The following is a 7119-nucleotide window of genomic DNA, read 5'->3' as shown; positions in this document are numbered from 1 at the left end:
CGGCTCTGACGTCGGTAGAGCTGATGCCAAGCGCTGGGCTGTGTTGAAGAAACGCCCGCCACTCGTGTCTTTCCCTCAGATCTAACGCAAAGAGGCCGCAAGGCGCTGTTCACGAGAGACTTCGTTTGCTCTCACCTGGCAGAGCTCCTGTGCTGCTCTGCAGTTGAGACAGCAGCTTCAAGTCTCTAAGGAGAAAAGACGTTCCTTTTCTCTGATGGCTGCCTTGGATCTTACCAGACTGCACATCCAGGTTTGCTGCTGAGCAGCCAAACTCTTCCCCTTCCCTTCCCCCCGGTACAAACGTTTCTTCACACCCCGCGTAACTCAGCATCTAGGTTCCCAAAGCCTGGAAAAGACACACTGCATTATCCTGTTGGGCAACTCAGGTAAAAAGAGAATTGGTAGGAAAGGGAAGTGGGGACCAGCAGATGGTGTAATGCCTATGTCTCTGGACTCCCATGTAGTCGACTGTAGGTCAAGTCCCGGACCCGGTGGCTGCACGCCGGTGAGTGTGCGTGCCCAAGATCTCGAGAGGAGAATGAAGGAGAAGGGATTGTGGTGTGGCCATCCCTTCTGGGGGATGATTTCTAGCTTTCTGTCTTTGTCTTTCTGGCTAGCACACTTGCCCTATAGCAAAAACCTCTCAAAAAAAATAAATCAATAAATAAAATAAAATAAAGAAAGAAAAGGGAAGTGGGTCAAACAGAGAGAAAGGGACAGGAAGATTCTCATTCATCCATTCATTCCTCAGCCGATCGTTGGGTACATTCGTCACGCAAGCCACTGTGTTTGGTGTTGAGGTTACAGAGAGGAACAAAACTCAGCCTCTAATCTCAAAAACTTAATGGCGCCTTCTCATTCTGGGTGCTGCTTAAAATCTCAAAACATTCAGCAGGTCGCAGGCTTCAGATCTGCATATGTTTTGGTGTATCTTACTCTTCAGTGAAAGATTTTTATCTATTTGGTTTTTAATTTCTCTAGGGCACCTGCGCTTTTGGAAGAAAGACAAAAAAGGAGAGGGGGAAAATGAGAAAATACCCTTCAGGGGGCTGGTAAACGCAATCCCTTCTCCTCCACTCTCCTGGGATTTCAGGCATGCATGCACACATGCCCAGCATGTTTTCGAAGCCACTGGGGCCAGACCTCCATCTGCACAGTTGGCCATGTGGAACCAGAGCCTTAACCACCATGCCACTGGCTGCCCACCGCCTTTTTAAGTATAGTAGCAGAAACAGACACCAAAATAGAAGATTCTAACTGCTAGATGCAGACAGGGCCAGGGCGTTGGAGGGTGAGGAAGCAGGCGGGCTGTGTGATACGTTACGGAAGACTGCCCAGAGGGAGAGGTTGGCAGAGGTCCCAGTGTGAGGAACGTCATGGGGGAGGAACGCTACACGGTGTGGGCAGGAAACGATGAAGAGCCCCTGAGTTGCTGGAGTATACACCGTGAGCAGGAAGTACCGAGCATGGGGATTGAAGGAGGAGGTGGGGACATTATGTCTGTGGGAGTGGACTTTATCTTGCGGACAGTGAGGTGTGCCAGGCAAGTTTCAGACAATGGAGGAGGTGGTTAAATCTGCATTTAGACAGCACTGCAGAGGTGGGTTCGAGACCAGGAGGCCATTGGTATTTTCCAGGTGAGAGATGGGTGAGAGTTTGATCTAAGACACAAGTTTTTATGTGTAGTATGGTGACACACACACACATACACACACTTCCAAAGGGTAGGGTAGAAGATCTTCATGTATTAGTCTACAGAAAAGCCCATTTGAACATGGTTGGTGCACAGGAGAATTGTTCAAGAGGAATTCCTCTCCTTTCTCAAAAAAGGATCCCCCGCCCTGCAATAGCAAGAGTTTTTTTTTTTTTTTTGAGAGATTTTCACTGTAGGGCGCGTGCGCTCGCCAGACAGACAGAGAGAGACATAGAGACAGAAAGCGAGAAATCACCCCCCAGGGAGGATGGTCACGCCGCAATCCCTTCTCCTCCATTCTCCTCTCGGGATCTTGGGCATGCACGCACACGCGCCCGGCATGAGTTTTAAGCCACCGGGTCCGGGACACGAACCGCGGTCGACTACGTGGGAATCCAGCGACATAGCCATTACGCTAACTGCTGGCTCCCAATAGCAAGAGATTTTGATTGTGAGTTCTATGCCTATGTCCGACAGAAGCAGCTCGCATCTCATACCTTTCGTGTTTTTGCTTTTGGAGAAATTTGTGAAGAAATCCTTCTTCCTCCTTCTTTTGGGACTTTACTGCTTGTCTCTTCTTTGAAATATTTTCTGTTATCTATTTCACTAGTAAAGATTCCAGTTGAGGGAGTGAACCCATCGTTTTAGATCATCTTTTCCACCTTTAAGTGATTTCCTTTCTCCCTTCTTATGGTCCAGAAGAAACGCCCAAGCAGCAAAACTGATGAAGAAATTGTATCTCCTCTCTGTAACCCCACACGGAGAGATATGTTTTCTCACATCCTGTTCCTTTAAGATCAGCGGCTGAGGGAACCAGCAGTTAGCGTAATGGCTATGTTGCTGGACTCCTACGTAGTCGACCACGGTTCGAGTCCCGGACCTGGTGGCTTAAAACTCACGCCGGGCGCATGTGCGTGCGTGCCCAAGGTCCCGAGAGGAGAATGGAGGAGAAGGGATTGCGGTGTGACCATCCCCTCTGGGGGGTGATTTCTCGCTTTCTGTCTCTCTGTCTCTCTCTGTCTGTCTGGCAAGCGCACGTGCCCTATAGCGAAAAACCTCTCCCCCCCCCAAAAAAAAACACCCCCAAAAAAAAAAAAAAAAAAAAAAGATCAGCGGCTGAGAGGTCCAGTTGTCCATTCCAGAACAGTGGCCCGTGGCCTGCTGTAGGCGAGCTCTGAGAGAAACGTTGCTGAGACCCCAGACTCTGGACGGGAAGATGAAGTTCAGGGGCATGGACAGGGGTCTCCTCAGTCACGGATTTGGGAGAGGATGGGTGGCCCCGAGGAGTCAGAATAGTCTTTGATATCTGCTTACCAAAGGAAGAGAAGTGGGAAGGTCACCTGTCCGGAATCTCATGTTTCAAAGGAATATTGATTTCCTGGTCCTGAAAGAAGAGGACCAAGTAACGAATTGTCTAAGTCCTGGCGTTTCTTGCTGGAGGGTACACTTCTGCGGAGTGCTGGAAGACTTGGTCTAGGTTTGATGAGCCACTTGTAAGGAGTGCGGCTTTGGGCAAGATACCTCACCTCTTGAAGACTCATTTCTTCTTTATAAAAAAGAGTACTAGGGACCAGGTGGTAGCACAGTGGTAACACACGTGAACCCATATAGGAAAGGTCCCGTGTTCACCTCCCAGGACTTCCCTGGGCACACACGAGCTTGCTCCCTGCCTGCGATCTGGCTGGACTGAGAAGGTTCACTGCTGCATGAACACCCTGTTGGGGGTGACGTTCTGTGTCTCTCTTTTTCCTAAAATACATACATACACACACTTAATGGTCTGATCTTAAAATGTTCTCCTGATCATTAACCACTACCACCGAAGCAGCTTTGAGTACAATGAATGGATTTGGAGACGTATGGAAAATTCTCCAGAGTGTTCCTTCAGCAAGGCAAGAGTATACGTAGTCTTGAATATCCAGCCCAGGGAACTCAGGGCCTTCTTCCGGTCTCTCAGTTTACTTCTCACTCTCTTCCTTTGCTGGTCTTTTCAAACCAATAGCCACACCAGCCATGCGAAAGCGCCCTGGAAAGTGAAGTCAAAACTTGGGAATATTAGAGGGGAAGGTACTAGCCTCAGTGTCAGCGCCCGGACTTGAATCTCGATCTTCCCCTCACTCCCTGTGGGCTCCCGAGTAGATCTCTTCCCCGTTCCGGCCTCCATGTCCGTCCGTGCAATGACTAGAGGACCGTGGAGATCCCTCCCAGCATTTAGAGTGGACGCTGTGCTGTCCCAGAACACCTAGTTGATCATACCTTCTGGGGTGAAGAGCTCTGCCTTGCTGAGGAGACTCGGTTTCTGGTGCGGTATTCCCTGCACACTGCGACAGTCACCAGGAGCTGACGGTGCTGTGCCAAGTCCCTGGTACTCGTTCTTCAGAGATGGGATGGCTGGACATGCCACAGTGGCTGCTTGGTGGATCAGTTTTCCGGCATGCGAGACTGAGCAGGGCACATGTGGACGCCATGTTTCCCTCAGTGGCAGCTCCGACACCAAAGTAGGAGAGGAAGCGTGGGAGCAGAGTGGTCACTCCACACAGACATCCGTGGTGAGGGGGGCTGGAGGAGGAGTCACTCACAAAGGAGCAGGCCCAGCTGGGACCTTCTGAGGGATGAGCGCTCTTCAGAGGGTGGGTCCAGCTCCCATTCTACAGCCAAGGTGGACTCCAGGCCCTGTTACAGCTGGCTTATGATGACCCCCAACCAAGGCTCCAGAGATTTGAGCCTGCGTCCAAGAGCAGCCACCCACAGGAGAGGAGAGGGTGAGTGGAGACAGCCTGGCCAGTGTCCCACGTTGGGATGATTGCTGCAGACAGAGGGTTTTTTGTATCCTCCAGTTCAGAGCTCAATGTGAGACTTCAAAAAAAAAAAAAAAATCAAATCCATGTTCACCAGTGCCTGTATGGGCAGGGGACTATTTGCCTTCCTCAAAGTCAACATCACAAGATAACTCGAGGAGCCATGGGGTCATGGAAGGTTTTATTCCTTCCCCCATCCCCGGCTCCCAGGCTCAGAAAATGCCGGCATACCACCTGGGGGGCTTGGTTTGATAGCTTTGGGGAGATCGCTCTCTTTCAGCCAGAACACCAGGTTAGCTGAATTTCCTTCCACACTTCAATGTCAGTCAGTTATCCTGGCATTTTATCTGTAATATTTCTGTGGAGAATTCGTTTACGTTAGAGAAAAAAGTTTGCCATATCCTGTGAATGACTGGATTGAGAAATAAAACCTCAAATCAGGCAAGCGTGTGAAGATTCGAGTGACTCTTGAGCATGCGCTATTCTCTTTTATTTTTTTGGGGGGGGGGAGGTTTTTGCTACAGGGTGCATGCGCTCGCCAGACAGAGAGAGACAGAGAGACAGAAAGCGAGAAATCACCGTGGGCTCCCGAGTAGATCTCTTCCCCGTTCCGGCCTCCATGTCCGTCCGTGCAATGACTAGAGGACCGTGGAGATCCCTCCCAGCATTTAGAGTGGACGCTGTGCTGTCCCAGAACACCTAGTTGATCATACCTTCTGGGGTGAAGAGCTCTGCCTTGCTGAGGAGACTCGGTTTCTGGTGCGGTATTCCCTGCACACTGCGACAGTCACCAGGAGCTGACGGTGCTGTGCCAAGTCCCTGGTACTCGTTCTTCAGAGATGGGATGGCTGGACATGCCACAGTGGCTGCTTGGTGGATCAGTTTTCCGGCATGCGAGACTGAGCAGGGCACATGTGGACGCCATGTTTCCCTCAGTGGCAGCTCCGACACCAAAGTAGGAGAGGAAGCGTGGGAGCAGAGTGGTCACTCCACACAGACATCCGTGGTGAGGGGGGCTGGAGGAGGAGTCACTCACAAAGGAGCAGGCCCAGCTGGGACCTTCTGAGGGATGAGCGCTCTTCAGAGGGTGGGTCCAGCTCCCATTCTACAGCCAAGGTGGACTCCAGGCCCTGTTACAGCTGGCTTATGATGACCCCCAACCAAGGCTCCAGAGATTTGAGCCTGCGTCCAAGAGCAGCCACCCACAGGAGAGGAGAGGGTGAGTGGAGACAGCCTGGCCAGTGTCCCACGTTGGGATGATTGCTGCAGACAGAGGGTTTTTTGTATCCTCCAGTTCAGAGCTCAATGTGAGACTTCAAAAAAAAAAAAAAAATCAAATCCATGTTCACCAGTGCCTGTATGGGCAGGGGACTATTTGCCTTCCTCAAAGTCAACATCACAAGATAACTCGAGGAGCCATGGGGTCATGGAAGGTTTTATTCCTTCCCCCATCCCCGGCTCCCAGGCTCAGAAAATGCCGGCATACCACCTGGGGGGCTTGGTTTGATAGCTTTGGGGAGATCGCTCTCTTTCAGCCAGAACACCAGGTTAGCTGAATTTCCTTCCACACTTCAATGTCAGTCAGTTATCCTGGCATTTTATCTGTAATATTTCTGTGGAGAATTCGTTTACGTTAGAGAAAAAAGTTTGCCATATCCTGTGAATGACTGGATTGAGAAATAAAACCTCAAATCAGGCAAGCGTGTGAAGATTCGAGTGACTCTTGAGCATGCGCTATTCTCTTTTATTTTTTTGGGGGGGGGGAGGTTTTTGCTACAGGGTGCATGCGCTCGCCAGACAGAGAGAGACAGAGAGACAGAAAGCGAGAAATCACCCCCCAGGGGGGATGGCCACGCCGCAATCCCTTCTCCTCCACTCTCCTCTCGGGATCTTGGGCACGCATGCACACGCACCGGCGTGAGTTTTAAGCCACCGGGTCCAGGATGTGAACCACGGTCCACTACGTGGGAGTCCAACGATATAGCCATTACGCTAACTGCTGGTCGCAAGCATGCACTGTTCTGACAAAGACTTCGTGGAGGTACTGTGGCAAGGAAACAAAATACCACAGAATAATGTAGATCTGGACACCTTTGGAACTTGCAAAATCTGAAAGGGACCTGGACAAGTCATCGGTTCTCTTCTTACTTCAAGGTATAGGAAACCTTCAGTCTTCAGATCCCTGAGTCCTTGAACACACACACACACAGAAAATGCACAATTGCTATCCAATAGTGCAACCTCCCTCTATAACTCACTGCATTTAGGAGCTGAATCCCACAGTTTCTTGGGCTGGGCTTACATTCCCATAACAAGGGACACTTGAGAAGGAAAAAGGAATTCTACACCGATGAGATTACTGCCACAGTCCTTTTTTAAAAATTTATTTTTACAATTATTCATTAAATTAAATGAATTATTATTCCATTTTAACCAGAGAGAGCTAGAGATGGAGAGTGAGAAAACAAGCCGCCAGGTCCAGGACTTGAACCACAGTCAGCCATGGGGGAGTCCAGTGCCTTAACCACCATGCCATCTGCTGGCCCCATGGCCACAGTCTTTAAAGTAAGATGGTGTTAGGAAGAGAGGGATGGGTCCTGACACCCTCTGAGCGAGGTTAGGCGAAGT

This window comes from Tupaia chinensis, unplaced genomic scaffold (genome assembly GCF_000334495.1).
Source record: "Tupaia chinensis unplaced genomic scaffold, TupChi_1.0 Scaffold000327_1, whole genome shotgun sequence".
NCBI classification, from domain to species: Eukaryota; Metazoa; Chordata; class Mammalia; order Scandentia; family Tupaiidae; genus Tupaia; species Tupaia belangeri.
The sequence above is the reverse complement of the archived record's forward strand: the minus strand, read 5'-3'. Positions refer to the sequence as shown.